This window comes from Conger conger, chromosome 15, assembly GCF_963514075.1.
Source record: "Conger conger chromosome 15, fConCon1.1, whole genome shotgun sequence".
NCBI lineage: Eukaryota > Metazoa > Chordata > Actinopteri > Anguilliformes > Congridae > Conger > Conger conger.
The window spans coordinates 32,393,554-32,414,753 of NC_083774.1; the positions used below are offsets into that span (position 1 = coordinate 32,393,554).

The 21,200-nt window shown below is 39.1% G+C and overlaps 10 non-coding genes across 10 annotated transcripts; all 10 read left to right on the forward strand.

Moving 5' to 3' along the window:
* The first annotated feature begins 1,652 nt into the window (after positions 1-1,652).
* Positions 1,653-1,724, forward strand: trnap-cgg (transfer RNA proline (anticodon CGG)). Its single transcript has one exon. It is a non-coding gene; the product is annotated as a tRNA-Pro (tRNA).
* A 1,170-nt stretch (positions 1,725-2,894) lies between these two features.
* On the forward strand, positions 2,895-2,966 carry trnap-agg (transfer RNA proline (anticodon AGG)). The gene has a single exon. It is a non-coding gene; the product is annotated as a tRNA-Pro (tRNA).
* Positions 2,967-4,135: 1,169 nt separating this feature from the next.
* trnap-cgg (transfer RNA proline (anticodon CGG)) lies at positions 4,136-4,207 on the forward strand. Its single transcript has one exon. It is a non-coding gene; the product is annotated as a tRNA-Pro (tRNA).
* Positions 4,208-5,378: 1,171 nt separating this feature from the next.
* Positions 5,379-5,450, forward strand: trnap-cgg (transfer RNA proline (anticodon CGG)). The gene has a single exon. It is a non-coding gene; the product is annotated as a tRNA-Pro (tRNA).
* Positions 5,451-9,259: 3,809 nt separating this feature from the next.
* trnap-cgg (transfer RNA proline (anticodon CGG)) lies at positions 9,260-9,331 on the forward strand. Its single transcript has one exon. It is a non-coding gene; the product is annotated as a tRNA-Pro (tRNA).
* Positions 9,332-13,140: 3,809 nt separating this feature from the next.
* Positions 13,141-13,212, forward strand: trnap-cgg (transfer RNA proline (anticodon CGG)). The gene has a single exon. It is a non-coding gene; the product is annotated as a tRNA-Pro (tRNA).
* A 3,809-nt stretch (positions 13,213-17,021) lies between these two features.
* Positions 17,022-17,093, forward strand: trnap-cgg (transfer RNA proline (anticodon CGG)). The gene has a single exon. It is a non-coding gene; the product is annotated as a tRNA-Pro (tRNA).
* A 1,170-nt stretch (positions 17,094-18,263) lies between these two features.
* trnap-ugg (transfer RNA proline (anticodon UGG)) lies at positions 18,264-18,335 on the forward strand. Its single transcript has one exon. It is a non-coding gene; the product is annotated as a tRNA-Pro (tRNA).
* A 1,170-nt stretch (positions 18,336-19,505) lies between these two features.
* Positions 19,506-19,577, forward strand: trnap-agg (transfer RNA proline (anticodon AGG)). Its single transcript has one exon. It is a non-coding gene; the product is annotated as a tRNA-Pro (tRNA).
* Positions 19,578-20,747: 1,170 nt separating this feature from the next.
* On the forward strand, positions 20,748-20,819 carry trnal-aag (transfer RNA leucine (anticodon AAG)). The gene has a single exon. It is a non-coding gene; the product is annotated as a tRNA-Leu (tRNA).
* Positions 20,820-21,200: the final 381 nt, after the last annotated feature.

The window sequence follows — 21,200 nt, forward strand, 5'->3', positions numbered from 1 at the left end:
GAAAACTCCATTTGTTTATGATGTTATAATGAGTATGCTGAAAACAGGATTTTTGATTGACCGTTTGTTCAAAATGACTGTCTTTACAGTGCATTGCAGCCCGGGCATAGTAGGCCACAGGTGGTTGAACTGGATTTATTTTGTGCAGTGCTGTCCATGAATTTCTGACTGCAGAATGAAACCACCTCTGAAAGTAACAGTAAGTTGACATTGTTGCATAGTCTTTCATGACACGATTGAGGCACACTTCGATTGACCACAAAAAGCTGAATTGCTGATGCTGAACATGAATCCATTGCGCTGAACTGAAATGGATTTTTCAACCAGATGTGACCATTTTTCTAAGATATGGTTTAGCAAAGAGACTTTGAATAATGGGGTCTTTCAATTAGTAACTGTCTGGAGGTCCACAGTGACCTTCCCTGTTGGCTCGTTGGTCTAGGGGTATGATTCTTGCTTAGGGTGCAAGAGGTCAAATCCCGGACGAGCTCTCCAAAATAACACTCAGCGTGACCTTTCGGCTGGTGCTTAGGATTTCCGGGTTTTGCCATTGTCTCAATACTGAATTGCAAGATGGCATCCTCACACCATGAGATCTGCGCTAAACCACTGAGAACTCATAGAGCCGCCCATTATGCTCTTGTGCAGCTTTTTTTCTTGACAGTATTCATGAATGACATTTTTGTTAATGACTATCGTGGCCATGTAAAGTCTATTTTACATTGTGTGATGAAAGTGTTTCGCTAAATGCAATGAAGTTCCTGCATTGACTGTGTTTTGGCATTTGTTTCTTCTTAGTGAACATGCATATATGCTTTGAAATTTAGATGCGCTCGAATTTTGTACATTTTGAAAGCTTCACAACTTATAATTGTAGCTCTTGATTTTGAGTGAAAAATGTCTTGAATGCACTGAAGACTTATAATTGTTCATCGCCCCAAAACATTCTGGACCATTCACTCCTTTTTGCATTACTGGTCCATTCACTTGTGTAAATGTGCTTCCAGAAGAAACCATTGTCTGGCAAGGTAACATGTCCTCTCCTTTTGAAATGTATCGTATGTATGTCCTAGCAAATAGTCAGAGCAACAAATAAAAACAAGAATGCTGTTTTTGATTTCAATGTTAAACCTGTTTATGTCCAAAGAAATGTCATTCTTTTTTGAACCAATGAGCTACAGCCGGTCTTTAGCCCACCTATGCCTACAACTGTTTAGGCAATCCAAGAAAACTCCATTTGTTTATGATGTTATAATGAGTATGTTGAAAACAGGATTTTGATTGACCGTTTGTTGAAAATGACTGTCTTTACAGTGCATTGCAGCCCTGGCATAGTAGGCCACAGGTGGTTGAACTGGATTTATTTTGTGCAGTGCTGTCCATGAATTTCTGACTGCAGAATGAAACCACCTCTGAAAGTAACAGTAAGTTGACATTGTTGCATAGTCTTTCATGACACGATTGAGGCACACTTCGATTGACCACAAAAAGCTGAATTGCTGATGCTGAACATGAATCCATTGCGCTGAACTGAAATGGATTTTTCAACCAGATGTGGCCATTTTTCTATGATCAGGCTCAGCAAAGAGACTATGAATTATGGGCTCTTTCAATTAGTAACTGTCTGGAGGTCCACCTGCGCTCTGCCTGTGGGCTCGTTGGTCTAGGGGAATGATTCTCGCTTCGGGTGCGAGAGGTCCCGGGTTCAAATCCCGGACGAGCCCTCCAAAAAAACAGTCAGCACCGGGCTTTTGGCTGGTGCTTAGGATTTCTGGCCTTTGCATTTGTCTCAATACGCAATTGCAAGTTGACATCCTCACACCATGAGATCTGCGCTAATCCACTGAGAACCCAAATCAGTCATAGAGCTACCCATTATGCTCTTGTGCAGCTTTTTTTCTTGACAGTATTCATGAATGACATTTTTGTTAATGACTATCGTGGCCATGTAAAGTCTATTTTACATTGTGTGATGAAAGTGTTTCGCTAAATGCAATGAAGTTCCTGCATTGACTGTGTTTTGGCATTTGTTTCTTCTTAGTGAACATGCATATATGCTTTGAAATTTAGATGCGCTCGAATTTTGTACATTTTGAAAGCTTCACAACATATAATTGCAGCTCTTGATTTTGAGTGAAAAATGTCTTGAATGCACTGAAGACTTATAATTGTTCATCGCCCCAAACATTCTGGACCATTCACTCCTTTTTGCATTACTGGTCCATTCACTTGTGTAAATGTGCTTCCAGAAGAAACCATTGTCTGGCAAGGTAACATGTCCTCTCCTTTTGAAATGTATCGTATGTATGTCCTAGCAAATAGTCAGAGCAACAAATAAAAACAAGAATGATTTTTTTGATTTCAATGTTAAACCTGTTTATGTCCAAAGAAATGTCATTGTTTTTTGAACCAATGAGCTACAGCCGGTCTTTAGCCCACCTATGCCTACAACTGTTTAGGCAATCCAAGAAAACTCCATTTGTTTATGATGTTATAATGAGTATGTTGAAAACAGGATTTTGATTGACCGTTTGTTGAAAATGACTGTCTTTACAGTGCATTGCAGCCCTGGCATAGTAGGCCACAGGTGGTTGAACTGGATTTATTTTGTGCAGTGCTGTCCATGAATTTCTGACTGCAGAATGAAACCACCTCTGAAAGTAACAGTAAGTTGACATTGTTGCATAGTCTTTCATGACACGATTGAGGCACACTTCGATTGACCACAAAAAGCTGAATTGCTGATGCTGAACATGAATCCATTGCGCTGAACTGAAATGGATTTTTCAACCAGATGTGACCATTTTTCTAAGATATGGTTTAGCAAAGAGACTTTGAATAATGGGGTCTTTCAATTAGTAACTGTCTGGAGGTCCACAGTGACATTCCCTGTTGGCTCGTTGGTCTAGGGGTATGATTCTCGCTTAGGGTGCGAGAGGTCCCGGGTTCAAATCCCGGACGAGCCCTCCAAAATAACACTCAGCGTGACCTTTCGGCTGGTGCTTAGGATTTCCGGGTTTTGCCATTGTCTCAATACTGAATTGCAAGATGGCATCCTCACACCATGAGATCTGCGCTAAACCACTGAGAACCGAAATCACTCATAGAACCGCCCATTATGCTCTTGTGCAGCTTTTTTTCTTGACAGTATTCATGAATGACATTTTTGTTAATGACTATCGTGGCCATGTAAAGTCTATTTTACATTGTGTGATGAAAGTGTTTCGCTAAATGCAATGAAGTTCCTGCATTGACTGTGTTTTGGCATTTGTTTCTTCTTAGTGAACCTACATATATGCTTTGAAATTTAGATGCGCTCGAATTTTGTACATTTTGAAAGCTTCACAACATATAATTGCAGCTCTTGATTTTGAGTGAAAAATGTCTTGAATGCACTGAAGACTTATAATTGTTCATCGCCCCAAACATTCTGGACCATTCACTCCTTTTTGCATTACTGGTCCATTCACTTGTGTAAATGTGCTTCCAGAAGAAACCATTGTCTGGCAAGGTAACATGTCCTCTCCTTTTGAAATGTATCGTATGTATGTCCTAGCAAATAGTCAGAGCAACAAATAAAAACAAGAATGCTTTTTTTGATTTCAATGTTAAACCTGTTTATGTCCAAAGAAATGTAATTGTTTTTTGAACCAATGAGCTACAGCCAGTCTTTAGCCCACCTATGCCTACAACTGTTTAAGCAATCCAAGAAAAGTCCATTTGTTTATGATGTTATAATGAGTATGTTGAAAACAGGATTTTGATTGACCGTTTGTTGAAAATGACTGTCTTTACAGTGCATTGCAGCCCGGGCATAGTTGGCCACAGGTGGTTGAACTGGATTTATTTTGTGCAGTGCTGTCCTTGAATTTCTGACTGCAGAATGAAACCACCTCTGAAAGTAACAGTAAGTTGACATTGTTGCATAGTCTTTCATGACACCATTGAGGCACACTTCGATTGACCACAAAAAGCTGAATTGCTGATGCTGAACATGATTCCATTGCGCTGAACTGAAATGGATTTTTCAACCAGATGTGGCCATTTTTCTATGATAAGGCTCAGCAAAGAGACTATGAATTATGGGCTCTTTCAATTAGTAACTGTCTGGAGGTCCGCCTGCACTCTGCCTGTGGGCTCGTTGGTCTAGGGGTATGATTCTCGCTTCGGGTGCGAGAGGTCCCGGGTTCAAATCCCGGACGAGCCCTCCCAAAAAACAGTCAGCGCCGGGCTTTTGGCTGGTGCTTAGGATTTCTGGCCTTTGCATTTGTCTCAATACGCAATTGCAAGTTGACATCCTCACACCATGAGATCTGCGCTAAACCACTGAGAACCCAAATCACTCATAGAGCCGCCCATTATGCTCTTGTGCAGCTTTTTTTCTTGACAGTATTCATGAATGACATTTTTGTTAATGACTATCGTGGCCATGTAAAGTCTATTTTACATTGTGTGATGAAAGTGTTTCGCTAAATGCAATGAAGTTCCTGCATTGACTGTGTTTTGGCATTTGTTTCTTCTTAGTGAACATGCATATATGCTTTGAAATTTAGATGCGCTCGAATTTTGTACATTTTGAAAGCTTCACAACTTATAATTGTAGCTCTTGATTTTGAGTGAAAAATGTCTTGAATGCACTGAAGACTTATAATTGTTCATCGCCCCAAAACATTCTGGACCATTCACTCCTTTTTGCATTACTGGTCCATTCACTTGTGTAAATGTGCTTCCAGAAGAAACCATTGTCTGGCAAGGTAACATGTCCTCTCCTTTTGAAATGTATCGTATGTATGTCCTAGCAAATAGTCAGAGCAACAAATAAAAACAAGAATGCTGTTTTTGATTTCAATGTTAAACCTGTTTATGTCCAAAGAAAAGTCATTCTTTTTTGAACCAATGAGCTACAGCCGGTCTTTAGCCCACCTATGCCTACAACTGTTTAGGCAATCCAAGAAAACTCCATTTGTTTATGATGTTATAATGAGTATGTTGAAAACAGGATTTTGATTGACCGTTTGTTGAAAATGACTGTCTTTACAGTGCATTGCAGCCCTGGCATAGTAGGCCACAGGTGGTTGAACTGGATTTATTTTGTGCAGTGCTGTCCATGAATTTCTGACTGCAGAATGAAACCACCTCTGAAAGTAACAGTAAGTTGACATTGTTGCATAGTCTTTCATGACACGATTGAGGCACACTTCGATTGACCACAAAAAGCTGAATTGCTGATGCTGAACATGAATCCATTGCGCTGAACTGAAATGGATTTTTCAACCAGATGTGGCCATTTTTCTATGATCAGGCTCAGCAAAGAGACTATGAATTATGGGCTCTTTCAATTAGTAACTGTCTGGAGGTCCACCTGCGCTCTGCCTGTGGGCTCGTTGGTCTAGGGGTATGATTCTCGCTTCGGGTGCGAGAGGTCCCGGGTTCAAATCCCGGACGAGCCCTCCAAAAAAACAGTCAGCACCGGGCTTTTGGCTGGTGCTTAGGATTTCTGGCCTTTGCATTTGTCTCAATACGCAATTGCAAGTTGACATCCTCACACCATGAGATCTGCGCTAAACCACTGAGAACCCAAATCACTCATAGAGCCGCCCATTATGCTCTTGTGCAGCTTTTTTTCTTGACAGTATTCATGAATGACATTTTTGTTAATGACTATCGTGGCCATGTAAAGTCTATTTTACATTGTGTGATGAAAGTGTTTCGCTAAATGCAATGAAGTTCCTGCATTGACTGTGTTTTGGCATTTGTTTCTTCTTAGTGAACATGCATATATGCTTTGAAATTTAGATGCGCTCGAATTTTGTACATTTTGAAAGCTTCACAACATATAATTGCAGCTCTTGATTTTGAGTGAAAAATGTCTTGAATGCACTGAAGACTTATAATTGTTCATCGCCCAAAACATTCTGGACCATTCACTCCTTTTTGCATTACTGGTCCATTCACTTGTGTAAATGTGCTTCCAGAAGAAACCATTGTCTGGCAAGGTAACATGTCCTCTCCTTTTGAAATGTATCGTATGTATGTCCTAGCAAATAGTCAGAGCAACAAATAAAAACAAGAATGATTTTTTTGATTTCAATGTTAAACCTGTTTATGTCCAAAGAAATGTCATTGTTTTTTGAACCAATGAGCTACAGCCGGTCTTTAGCCCACCTATGCCTACAACTGTTTAGGCAATCCAAGAAAACTCCATTTGTTTATGATGTTATAATGAGTATGTTGAAAACAGGATTTTGATTGACCGTTTGTTGAAAATGACTGTCTTTACAGTGCATTGCAGCCCTGGCATAGTAGGCCACAGGTGGTTGAACTGGATTTATTTTGTGCAGTGCTGTCCATGAATTTCTGACTGCAGAATGAAACCACCTCTGAAAGTAACAGTAAGTTGACATTGTTGCATAGTCTTTCATGACACGATTGAGGCACACTTCGATTGACCACAAAAAGCTGAATTGCTGATGCTGAACATGAATCCATTGCGCTGAACTGAAATGGATTTTTCAACCAGATGTGGCCATTTTTCTATGATCAGGCTCAGCAAAGAGACTATGAATTATGGGCTCTTTCAATTAGTAACTGTCTGGAGGTCCACCTGCGCTTTGCCTCTGGGCTCGTTGGTCTAGGGGTATGATTCTCGCTTCGGGGGGAGCGGCCAGTCGCGGATTGCCGTAACAGATTATTTGACCGAAGGTGACCCCTCTCTTGAAATAAGGGTTCGAATCCAGCTCCGGCTGTTATTTAAACATTATAAACCTCACCTTTTTAAGTTAATGTGATCCACTCAAGTGATGTTGAACAATAACCTTTTATAGCAACTTACTTTGGAATGTACATTTGTTTCCCCCCCTCAGATAACAGCCTTAAAAGGGTATTCAAAGCCATTCCTTATAGCGGGATTACGATAAAGTCCACTGAATCCAGAGTGCATTGCCTGTATCTGTGACAAATGCTGTTCCAGCAGATAAACATAATTTTTCAGTTAAAAAGACTTTTCATAATTAAAAATATTTTTTCATTTAATATTTGTTTTGTATAATTCCATAATTTGATAATAAACCAAGGAAGATTCATTCCTTTGAGGTCCTGACACTCATTAGATATTTGATATTTGAATGCTTTGCGATCGTGAGCATAATGATTTTTGATTCATTGATTTTATACAGGGGCCTAAGAGATAAATAGGCCTAACAATTATTTCATTGATAAAACCACCTTCAACTGCACAAAGAGCATGACTCTCTTAAAGGTCATTTTATTTTGATCTTTTGATAATTTAAATCAAAATGTTCTTAGTTGATTAGTTATATTACACAAAGTGGTTCAAGATAAAAAGTTTAGTTTCTTGACATTTCAGTAAAATAATCATAAAAATGAATATCATCAAGAAGAATACATTTCCTGCTTCAGTGTTCTTTGATGGTCACCTAACACCTCAACCCTACTCGATGATCAAAGGGGGTTAGGAACAACCATTTGGTTTCCTTCCACATCACATGCGTACAAAACAATGCATATTCGTCTGCCTGTCACCTCATCAGGGACAGGTACCTGCATTTTATTTCAGCATTTTACTTCAGGAGGTTTGGGGCATAAAAGCTCATTCTAATACAACATGATTTTGTGATTGAAATGATACGCTTCATTCTGTAATTAAGACTATTTTTGCTGTATTAATAAATTGTTATTGATCTGAATTTTGGACTACAAGTTTTACTTCACAAAGGACCAAATTCCTACACATATCAACACTGGAGTCATTGCTTTAATACAAACAATTTTTTAATTTCAGTGATATTAACAGACACACATACACATCCTGATACAGTACCCAATACACACACATATTAAGACACCCTTATACAATATAAACTCTTTAATTACTAGGTATGCAACATCTATGTAAAAAAACTGCGGCAACAGCACAAACATACACTTAAACAAAGGGAACGAATATATAAACCTTTCCCAAAAAAAGGCATTTTACAATGTTCCAATGTTCAATGTTGGGGGGTGGGGGCCTGGAAGAACCGTGTGTATCTGTGTGTGCGTGTGTGTGTGTTCATGTAAATATAATGAATGATGGCTTTTCACAGAGTATTTACTATTGGGTAAGATTCAATGCCATACTTTGCGCTACTGCTTCAGTGAGCGCCACAAACACACACAGAAGTTCCACTGGGACTGGAATGGGGGCCTTCACTGGCACTGAAGGTACATCAGTACCCTCTGTTCTTGACAGAATGGCTGCGGGCTGATTTTTGGAGGCTGTACATGGTGCAGGAGAAGCTATTCAGGCAAAGAAAAATCTATGTTAGGATCTAATTTCAGCATAAACAACTAAAGTGATGTAATGATTATGAATATATTTACCACGCAAGGAGGAGGCACGCACATATACAGGACTGCCTCTGGACACTGTTGCTGTGGGACCACTCAGCTCTGAAGGAAAAAGTCACATTAGAAAGAGTCAAGCTCACATTCTGAAACCATTTTTATCCCTTTTTATAAATGCTATATTTCAGAGATTACAATTGTAAACTCGCCAATCCATTAAAAGATGTTTGACACTGCAAGGTTCTCGCTAAATAGAACGTAAAGAAGTCAAGAAGATAGGCAGAACACGGCCAAAAAAACAAACCAAGGTAATAAAATATTTGTTATGAGAGGATAGCCTCTCCATACCTCTGCCTGTAGACTTAATTGGCGCTCTGGTGACTGCAGCAGGTGCTGAAGCTGAAGAAATAGACAAGACATTGCTCAGAGGACATGTAATTGTTCATGAGAAATAACCAAATTTGACAGGTAAAAAATCTTTTGGAGAAAAAGATTATTTAAATTTTAACAAAAGTCAGAGCAGCTTAGACCACACAAGCTGAACTGTAAATGTCTGACATTTGTATGTATGCACTATTACATCTGTAGAATGAAACAGGTGTACAAAAAGTGCCAATAGTAATAACAACAACAACAAAAATAATAATAATAATAATAATAATAATAATAATAATCGCTACCCCCTAGTAGTAGTAATCTAACTTCGTAGTAACGTTACACCCACAGCTGCTGTGAACAGCGTCCCTAGATACCACGGCTGCTGTGAACAGCGTCCCTAGATACCGTAAAAGTTAACTTTACAAATGACTCCCACTACTAGCTACCCAGACAGCTACCAAAAACTTTTCCCATCGACATTATTCAAAAGTAGCTTTTCATAAACGTTGTGCCACTTTCCATTCGCGTGCCTGTGGGCTCGTTGGTCTAGGGGTATGATTCTCGCTTCGGGTGCGAGAGGTCCCGGGTTCAAATCCCGGACGAGCCCTCCAAAAAAACAGTCAGCACCGGGCTTTTGGCTGGTGCTTAGGATTTCTGGCCTTTGCATTTGTCTCAATACGCAATTGCAAGTTGACATCCTCACACCATGAGATCTGCGCTAAACCACTGAGAACCCAAATCACTCATAGAGCCGCCCATTATGCTCTTGTGCAGCTTTTTTTCTTGACAGTATTCATGAATGACATTTTTGTTAATGACTATCGTGGCCATGTAAAGTCTATTTTACATTGTGTGATGAAAGTGTTTCGCTAAATGCAATGAAGTTCCTGCATTGACTGTGTTTTGGCATTTGTTTCTTCTTAGTGAACATGCATATATGCTTTGAAATTTAGATGCGCTCGAATTTTGTACATTTTGAAAGCTTCACAACATATAATTGCAGCTCTTGATTTTGAGTGAAAAATGTCTTGAATGCACTGAAGACTTATAATTGTTCATCGCCCAAAACATTCTGGACCATTCACTCCTTTTTGCATTACTGGTCCATTCACTTGTGTAAATGTGCTTCCAGAAGAAACCATTGTCTGGCAAGGTAACATGTCCTCTCCTTTTGAAATGTATCGTATGTATGTCCTAGCAAATAGTCAGAGCAACAAATAAAAACAAGAATGATTTTTTTGATTTCAATGTTAAACCTGTTTATGTCCAAAGAAATGTCATTGTTTTTTGAACCAATGAGCTACAGCCGGTCTTTAGCCCACCTATGCCTACAACTGTTTAGGCAATCCAAGAAAACTCCATTTGTTTATGATGTTATAATGAGTATGTTGAAAACAGGATTTTGATTGACCGTTTGTTGAAAATGACTGTCTTTACAGTGCATTGCAGCCCTGGCATAGTAGGCCACAGGTGGTTGAACTGGATTTATTTTGTGCAGTGCTGTCCATGAATTTCTGACTGCAGAATGAAACCACCTCTGAAAGTAACAGTAAGTTGACATTGTTGCATAGTCTTTCATGACACGATTGAGGCACACTTCGATTGACCACAAAAAGCTGAATTGCTGATGCTGAACATGAATCCATTGCGCTGAACTGAAATGGATTTTTCAACCAGATGTGGCCATTTTTCTATGATCAGGCTCAGCAAAGAGACTATGAATTATGGGCTCTTTCAATTAGTAACTGTCTGGAGGTCCACCTGCGCTTTGCCTCTGGGCTCGTTGGTCTAGGGGTATGATTCTCGCTTCGGGGGGAGCGGCCAGTCGCGGATTGCCGTAACAGATTATTTGACCGAAGGTGACCCCTCTCTTGAAATAAGGGTTCGAATCCAGCTCCGGCTGTTATTTAAACATTATAAACCTCACCTTTTTAAGTTAATGTGATCCACTCAAGTGATGTTGAACAATAACCTTTTATAGCAACTTACTTTGGAATGTACATTTGTTTCCCCCCCTCAGATAACAGCCTTAAAAGGGTATTCAAAGCCATTCCTTATAGCGGGATTACGATAAAGTCCACTGAATCCAGAGTGCATTGCCTGTATCTGTGACAAATGCTGTTCCAGCAGATAAACATAATTTTTCAGTTAAAAAGACTTTTCATAATTAAAAATATTTTTTCATTTAATATTTGTTTTGTATAATTCCATAATTTGATAATAAACCAAGGAAGATTCATTCCTTTGAGGTCCTGACACTCATTAGATATTTGATATTTGAATGCTTTGCGATCGTGAGCATAATGATTTTTGATTCATTGATTTTATACAGGGGCCTAAGAGATAAATAGGCCTAACAATTATTTCATTGATAAAACCACCTTCAACTGCACAAAGAGCATGACTCTCTTAAAGGTCATTTTATTTTGATCTTTTGATAATTTAAATCAAAATGTTCTTAGTTGATTAGTTATATTACACAAAGTGGTTCAAGATAAAAAGTTTAGTTTCTTGACATTTCAGTAAAATAATCATAAAAATGAATATCATCAAGAAGAATACATTTCCTGCTTCAGTGTTCTTTGATGGTCACCTAACACCTCAACCCTACTCGATGATCAAAGGGGGTTAGGAACAACCATTTGGTTTCCTTCCACATCACATGCGTACAAAACAATGCATATTCGTCTGCCTGTCACCTCATCAGGGACAGGTACCTGCATTTTATTTCAGCATTTTACTTCAGGAGGTTTGGGGCATAAAAGCTCATTCTAATACAACATGATTTTGTGATTGAAATGATACGCTTCATTCTGTAATTAAGACTATTTTTGCTGTATTAATAAATTGTTATTGATCTGAATTTTGGACTACAAGTTTTACTTCACAAAGGACCAAATTCCTACACATATCAACACTGGAGTCATTGCTTTAATACAAACAATTTTTTAATTTCAGTGATATTAACAGACACACATACACATCCTGATACAGTACCCAATACACACACATATTAAGACACCCTTATACAATATAAACTCTTTAATTACTAGGTATGCAACATCTATGTAAAAAAACTGCGGCAACAGCACAAACATACACTTAAACAAAGGGAACGAATATATAAACCTTTCCCAAAAAAAGGCATTTTACAATGTTCCAATGTTCAATGTTGGGGGGTGGGGGCCTGGAAGAACCGTGTGTATCTGTGTGTGCGTGTGTGTGTGTTCATGTAAATATAATGAATGATGGCTTTTCACAGAGTATTTACTATTGGGTAAGATTCAATGCCATACTTTGCGCTACTGCTTCAGTGAGCGCCACAAACACACACAGAAGTTCCACTGGGACTGGAATGGGGGCCTTCACTGGCACTGAAGGTACATCAGTACCCTCTGTTCTTGACAGAATGGCTGCGGGCTGATTTTTGGAGGCTGTACATGGTGCAGGAGAAGCTATTCAGGCAAAGAAAAATCTATGTTAGGATCTAATTTCAGCATAAACAACTAAAGTGATGTAATGATTATGAATATATTTACCACGCAAGGAGGAGGCACGCACATATACAGGACTGCCTCTGGACACTGTTGCTGTGGGACCACTCAGCTCTGAAGGAAAAAGTCACATTAGAAAGAGTCAAGCTCACATTCTGAAACCATTTTTATCCCTTTTTATAAATGCTATATTTCAGAGATTACAATTGTAAACTCGCCAATCCATTAAAAGATGTTTGACACTGCAAGGTTCTCGCTAAATAGAACGTAAAGAAGTCAAGAAGATAGGCAGAACACGGCCAAAAAAACAAACCAAGGTAATAAAATATTTGTTATGAGAGGATAGCCTCTCCATACCTCTGCCTGTAGACTTAATTGGCGCTCTGGTGACTGCAGCAGGTGCTGAAGCTGAAGAAATAGACAAGACATTGCTCAGAGGACATGTAATTGTTCATGAGAAATAACCAAATTTGACAGGTAAAAAATCTTTTGGAGAAAAAGATTATTTAAATTTTAACAAAAGTCAGAGCAGCTTAGACCACACAAGCTGAACTGTAAATGTCTGACATTTGTATGTATGCACTATTACATCTGTAGAATGAAACAGGTGTACAAAAAGTGCCAATAGTAATAACAACAACAACAAAAATAATAATAATAATAATAATAATAATAATAATAATCGCTACCCCCTAGTAGTAGTAATCTAACTTCGTAGTAACGTTACACCCACAGCTGCTGTGAACAGCGTCCCTAGATACCACGGCTGCTGTGAACAGCGTCCCTAGATACCGTAAAAGTTAACTTTACAAATGACTCCCACTACTAGCTACCCAGACAGCTACCAAAAACTTTTCCCATCGACATTATTCAAAAGTAGCTTTTCATAAACGTTGTGCCACTTTCCATTCGCGTGCCTGTGGGCTCGTTGGTCTAGGGGTATGATTCTCGCTTCGGGTGCGAGAGGTCCCGGGTTCAAATCCCGGACGAGCCCTCCAAAAAAACAGTCAGCACCGGGCTTTTGGCTGGTGCTTAGGATTTCTGGCCTTTGCATTTGTCTCAATACGCAATTGCAAGTTGACATCCTCACACCATGAGATCTGCGCTAAACCACTGAGAACCCAAATCACTCATAGAGCCGCCCATTATGCTCTTGTGCAGCTTTTTTTCTTGACAGTATTCATGAATGACATTTTTGTTAATGACTATCGTGGCCATGTAAAGTCTATTTTACATTGTGTGATGAAAGTGTTTCGCTAAATGCAATGAAGTTCCTGCATTGACTGTGTTTTGGCATTTGTTTCTTCTTAGTGAACATGCATATATGCTTTGAAATTTAGATGCGCTCGAATTTTGTACATTTTGAAAGCTTCACAACATATAATTGCAGCTCTTGATTTTGAGTGAAAAATGTCTTGAATGCACTGAAGACTTATAATTGTTCATCGCCCAAAACATTCTGGACCATTCACTCCTTTTTGCATTACTGGTCCATTCACTTGTGTAAATGTGCTTCCAGAAGAAACCATTGTCTGGCAAGGTAACATGTCCTCTCCTTTTGAAATGTATCGTATGTATGTCCTAGCAAATAGTCAGAGCAACAAATAAAAACAAGAATGATTTTTTTGATTTCAATGTTAAACCTGTTTATGTCCAAAGAAATGTCATTGTTTTTTGAACCAATGAGCTACAGCCGGTCTTTAGCCCACCTATGCCTACAACTGTTTAGGCAATCCAAGAAAACTCCATTTGTTTATGATGTTATAATGAGTATGTTGAAAACAGGATTTTGATTGACCGTTTGTTGAAAATGACTGTCTTTACAGTGCATTGCAGCCCTGGCATAGTAGGCCACAGGTGGTTGAACTGGATTTATTTTGTGCAGTGCTGTCCATGAATTTCTGACTGCAGAATGAAACCACCTCTGAAAGTAACAGTAAGTTGACATTGTTGCATAGTCTTTCATGACACGATTGAGGCACACTTCGATTGACCACAAAAAGCTGAATTGCTGATGCTGAACATGAATCCATTGCGCTGAACTGAAATGGATTTTTCAACCAGATGTGGCCATTTTTCTATGATCAGGCTCAGCAAAGAGACTATGAATTATGGGCTCTTTCAATTAGTAACTGTCTGGAGGTCCACCTGCGCTTTGCCTCTGGGCTCGTTGGTCTAGGGGTATGATTCTCGCTTCGGGGGGAGCGGCCAGTCGCGGATTGCCGTAACAGATTATTTGACCGAAGGTGACCCCTCTCTTGAAATAAGGGTTCGAATCCAGCTCCGGCTGTTATTTAAACATTATAAACCTCACCTTTTTAAGTTAATGTGATCCACTCAAGTGATGTTGAACAATAACCTTTTATAGCAACTTACTTTGGAATGTACATTTGTTTCCCCCCCTCAGATAACAGCCTTAAAAGGGTATTCAAAGCCATTCCTTATAGCGGGATTACGATAAAGTCCACTGAATCCAGAGTGCATTGCCTGTATCTGTGACAAATGCTGTTCCAGCAGATAAACATAATTTTTCAGTTAAAAAGACTTTTCATAATTAAAAATATTTTTTCATTTAATATTTGTTTTGTATAATTCCATAATTTGATAATAAACCAAGGAAGATTCATTCCTTTGAGGTCCTGACACTCATTAGATATTTGATATTTGAATGCTTTGCGATCGTGAGCATAATGATTTTTGATTCATTGATTTTATACAGGGGCCTAAGAGATAAATAGGCCTAACAATTATTTCATTGATAAAACCACCTTCAACTGCACAAAGAGCATGACTCTCTTAAAGGTCATTTTATTTTGATCTTTTGATAATTTAAATCAAAATGTTCTTAGTTGATTAGTTATATTACACAAAGTGGTTCAAGATAAAAAGTTTAGTTTCTTGACATTTCAGTAAAATAATCATAAAAATGAATATCATCAAGAAGAATACATTTCCTGCTTCAGTGTTCTTTGATGGTCACCTAACACCTCAACCCTACTCGATGATCAAAGGGGGTTAGGAACAACCATTTGGTTTCCTTCCACATCACATGCGTACAAAACAATGCATATTCGTCTGCCTGTCACCTCATCAGGGACAGGTACCTGCATTTTATTTCAGCATTTTACTTCAGGAGGTTTGGGGCATAAAAGCTCATTCTAATACAACATGATTTTGTGATTGAAATGATACGCTTCATTCTGTAATTAAGACTATTTTTGCTGTATTAATAAATTGTTATTGATCTGAATTTTGGACTACAAGTTTTACTTCACAAAGGACCAAATTCCTACACATATCAACACTGGAGTCATTGCTTTAATACAAACAATTTTTTAATTTCAGTGATATTAACAGACACACATACACATCCTGATACAGTACCCAATACACACACATATTAAGACACCCTTATACAATATAAACTCTTTAATTACTAGGTATGCAACATCTATGTAAAAAAACTGCGGCAACAGCACAAACATACACTTAAACAAAGGGAACGAATATATAAACCTTTCCCAAAAAAAGGCATTTTACAATGTTCCAATGTTCAATGTTGGGGGGTGGGGGCCTGGAAGAACCGTGTGTATCTGTGTGTGCGTGTGTGTGTGTTCATGTAAATATAATGAATGATGGCTTTTCACAGAGTATTTACTATTGGGTAAGATTCAATGCCATACTTTGCGCTACTGCTTCAGTGAGCGCCACAAACACACACAGAAGTTCCACTGGGACTGGAATGGGGGCCTTCACTGGCACTGAAGGTACATCAGTACCCTCTGTTCTTGACAGAATGGCTGCGGGCTGATTTTTGGAGGCTGTACATGGTGCAGGAGAAGCTATTCAGGCAAAGAAAAATCTATGTTAGGATCTAATTTCAGCATAAACAACTAAAGTGATGTAATGATTATGAATATATTTACCACGCAAGGAGGAGGCACGCACATATACAGGACTGCCTCTGGACACTGTTGCTGTGGGACCACTCAGCTCTGAAGGAAAAAGTCACATTAGAAAGAGTCAAGCTCACATTCTGAAACCATTTTTATCCCTTTTTATAAATGCTATATTTCAGAGATTACAATTGTAAACTCGCCAATCCATTAAAAGATGTTTGACACTGCAAGGTTCTCGCTAAATAGAACGTAAAGAAGTCAAGAAGATAGGCAGAACACGGCCAAAAAAACAAACCAAGGTAATAAAATATTTGTTATGAGAGGATAGCCTCTCCATACCTCTGCCTGTAGACTTAATTGGCGCTCTGGTGACTGCAGCAGGTGCTGAAGCTGAAGAAATAGACAAGACATTGCTCAGAGGACATGTAATTGTTCATGAGAAATAACCAAATTTGACAGGTAAAAAATCTTTTGGAGAAAAAGATTATTTAAATTTTAACAAAAGTCAGAGCAGCTTAGACCACACAAGCTGAACTGTAAATGTCTGACATTTGTATGTATGCACTATTACATCTGTAGAATGAAACAGGTGTACAAAAAGTGCCAATAGTAATAACAACAACAACAAAAATAATAATAATAATAATAATAATAATAATAATAATCGCTACCCCCTAGTAGTAGTAATCTAACTTCGTAGTAACGTTACACCCACAGCTGCTGTGAACAGCGTCCCTAGATACCACGGCTGCTGTGAACAGCGTCCCTAGATACCGTAAAAGTTAACTTTACAAATGACTCCCACTACTAGCTACCCAGACAGCTACCAAAAACTTTTCCCATCGACATTATTCAAAAGTAGCTTTTCATAAACGTTGTGCCACTTTCCATTCGCGTGCCTGTGGGCTCGTTGGTCTAGGGGTATGATTCTCGCTTCGGGTGCGAGAGGTCCCGGGTTCAAATCCCGGACGAGCCCTCCAAAAAAACAGTCAGCACCGGGCTTTTGGCTGGTGCTTAGGATTTCTGGCCTTTGCATTTGTCTCAATACGCAATTGCAAGTTGACATCCTCACACCATGAGATCTGCGCTAAACCACTGAGAACCCAAATCACTCATAGAGCCGCCCATTATGCTCTTGTGCAGCTTTTTTTCTTGACAGTATTCATGAATGACATTTTTGTTAATGACTATCGTGGCCATGTAAAGTCTATTTTACATTGTGTGATGAAAGTGTTTCGCTAAATGCAATGAAGTTCCTGCATTGACTGTGTTTTGGCATTTGTTTCTTCTTAGTGAACCTACATATATGCTTTGAAATTTAGACGCGCTCGAATTTTGTACATTTTGAAAGCTTCACAACATATAATTGCAGCTCTTGATTTTGAGTGAAAAATGTCTTGAATGCACTGAAGACTTATTATTGTTCATCGCCCCAAACATTCTGGACCATTCACTCCTTTTTGCATTACTGGTCCATTCACTTGTGTAAATGTGCTTCCAGAAGAAACCATTGTCTGGCAAGGTAACATGTCCTCTCCTTTTGAAATGTATCGTATGTATGTCCTAGCAAATAGTCAGAGCAACAAATAAAAACAAGAATGATTTTTTTGATTTCAATGTTAAACCTGTTTATGTCCAAAGAAATGTCATTGTTTTTTGAACCAATGAGCTACAGCCGGTCTTTAGCCCACCTATGCCTACAACTGTTTAGGCAATCCAAGAAAACTCCATTTGTTTATGATGTTATAATGAGTATGTTGAAAACAGGATTTTGATTGACCGTTTGTTGAAAATGACTGTCTTTACAGTGCATTGCAGCCCGGGCATAGTAGGCCACAGGTGGTTGAACTGGATTTATTTTGTGCAGTGCTGTCCATGAATTTCTGAGTGCAGAATGAAACCACCTCTGAAAGTAACAGTAAGTTGACATTGTTGCATAGTCTTTCATGACACCATTGAGGCACACTTCGATTGACCACAAAAAGCTGAATTGCTGATGCTGAACATGAATCCATTGCGCTGAACTGAAATGGATTTTTCAACCAGATGTGGCCATTTTTCTATGATAAGGCTCAGCAAAGAGACTATGAATTATGGGCTCTTTCAATTAGTAACTGTCTGGAGGTCCACCTACGCTCTGCCTGTGGGCTCGTTGGTCTAGGCGTATGATTCTCGCTTTGGGTGCGAGAGGTCCCGGGTTCAAATCCCGGACGAGCCCTCCAAAAAAACAGTCAGCACCAGGCTTTTGGCTGGTGCTTAGGATTTCTGGCCTTTGCATTTGTCTCAATACGCAATTGCAAGTTGACATCCTCACACCATGAGATCTGCGCTAAACTACTGAGAACCCAAATCACTCATTGAGCCGCCCATTATGCTCTTGTGCAGCTTTTTTTCTTGACAGTATTCATGAATGACATTTTTGTTAATGACTATCGTGGCCATGTAAAGTCTATTTTACATTGTGTGATGAAAGTGTTTCGCTAAATGCAATGAAGTTCCTGCATTGACTGTGTTTTGGCATTTGTTTCTTCTTAGTGAACATGCATATATGCTTTGAAATTTAGACGCGCTCGAATTTTGTACATTTTGAAAGCTTCACAACATATAATTGCAGCTCTTGATTTTGAGTGAAAAATGTCTTGAATGCACTGAAGACTTATAATTGTTAATCGCCCCAAACATTCTGGACCATTCACTCCTTTTTGCATTACTGGTCCATTCACTTGTGTAAATGTGCTTCCAGAAGAAACCATTGTCTGGCAAGGTAACATGTCCTCTCCTTTTGAAATGTATCGTATGTATGTCCTAGCAAATAGTCAGAGCAACAAATAAAAACAAGAATGCTTTTTTTGATTTCAATGTTAAACCTGTTTATGTCCAAAGAAATGTCATTGTTTTTTGAACCAATGAGCTACAGCCGGTCTTTAGCCCACCTATGCCTACAACTGTTTAGGCAATCCAAGAAAACTCCATTTGTTTATGATGTTATAATGAGTATGTTGAAAACAGGATTTTGATTGACCGTTTGTTGAAAATGACTGTCTTTACAGTGCATTGCAGCCCGGGCATAGTAGGCCACAGGTGGTTGAACTGGATTTATTTTGTGCAGTGCTGTCCATGAATTTCTGACTGCAGAATGAAACCACCTCTGAAAGTAACAGTAAGTTGACATTGTTGCATAGTCTTTCATGACACAATTGAGGCACACTTCGATTGACCACAAAAAGCTGAATTGCTGATGCTGAACATGAATCCATTGCGCTGAACTGAAATGGATTTTTCAACCAGATGTGGCCATTTTTCTATGATAAGGCTCAGCAAAGAGACTATGAATTATGGGCTCTTTCAATTAGTAACTGTCTGGAGGTCCACCTGCGCTCTGCCTGTGGGCTCGTTGGTCTCGGGGTATGATTCTCGCTTAGGGTGCGAGAGGTCCCGGGTTCAAATCCCGGACGAGCCCTCCAAAAAAACAGTCAGCACCGGGCTTTTGGCTGGTGCTTAGGATTTCTGGCCTTTGCATTTGTCTCAATACGCAATTGCAAGTTGACATCCTCACACCATGAGATCTGCGCTAAACCACTGAGAACCCAAATCACTCATAGAGCCGCCCATTATGCTCTTGTGCAGCTTTTTTTCTTGACAGTATTCATGAATGACATTTTTGTTAATGACTATCGTGGCCATGTAAAGTCTATTTTACATTGTGTGATGAAAGTGTTTCGCTAAATGCAATGAAGTTCCTGCATTGACTGTGTTTTGGCATTTGTTTCTTCTTAGTGAACATGCATATATGCTTTGAAATTTAGATGCGCTCGAATTTTGTACATTTTGAAAGCTTCACAACATATAATTGCAGCTCTTGATTTTGAGTGAAAAATGTCTTGAATGCACTGAAGACTTATAATTGTTCATCGCCCCAAACATTCTGGACCATTCACTCCTTTTTGCATTACTGGTCCATTCACTTGTGTAAATGTGCTTCCAGAAGAAACCATTGTCTGGCAAGGTAACATGTCCTCTCCTTTTGAAATGTATCGTATGTATGTCCTAGCAAATAGTCAGAGCAACAAATAAAAACAAGAATGCTATTTTTGATTTCAATGTTAAACCTGTTTATGTCCAAAGAAATGTCATTGTTTTTTGAACCAATGAGCTACAGCCGGTCTTTAGCCCACCTATGCCTACAACTGTTTAGGCAATCCAAGAAAACTCCATTTGTTTATGATGTTATAATGAGTATGTTGAAAACAGGATTTTGATTGACCGTTTGTTGAAAATGACTGTCTTTACAGTGCATTGCAGCCCGGGCATAGTAGGCCACAGGTGGTTGAACTGGATTTATTTTGTGCAGTGCTGTCCATGAATTTCTGACTGCAGAATGAAACCACCTCTGAAAGTAACAGTAAGTTGACATTGCTGCATAGTCTTTCATGACACCATTGAGGCACACTTCGATTGACCACAAAAAGCTGAATTGCTGATGCTGAACATGAATCCATTGCGCTGAACTGAAATGGATTTTTCAACCAGATGTGGCCATTTTTCTATGATAAGGCTCAGCAAAGAGACTATGAATTATGGGCTCTTTCAATTAGTAACTGTCTGGAGGTCCACCTTCACTCTGCCTTTGGGCTCGTTGGTCTAGAGGTATGATTCTCGCTTAAGGTGCGAGAGGTCCCGGGTTCAAATCCCGGACTAGCCCTCCAAAAAAACAGTCAGCTCCCGGCTTTTGGCTGGTGCTTAGGATTTCTGGCCTTTGCATTTGTCTCAATACGCAATTGCAAGTTGACATCCTCACACCATGAGATCTGCGCTAAACCACTGAGAACCCAAATCAGTCATAGAGCTACCCATTATGCTCTTGTGCAGCTTTTTTTCTTGACAGTATTCATGAATGACATTTTTGTTAATGACTATCGTGGCCATGTAAAGTCTATTTTACATTGTGTGATGAAAGTGTTTCGCTAAATGCAATGAAGTTCCTGCATTGACTATGTTTTGGCATTTGTTTCTTCTTAGTGAACATGCATATATGCTTTGAAATTTAGACGCGCTCGAATTTTGGACATTTTGAAAGCTTCAC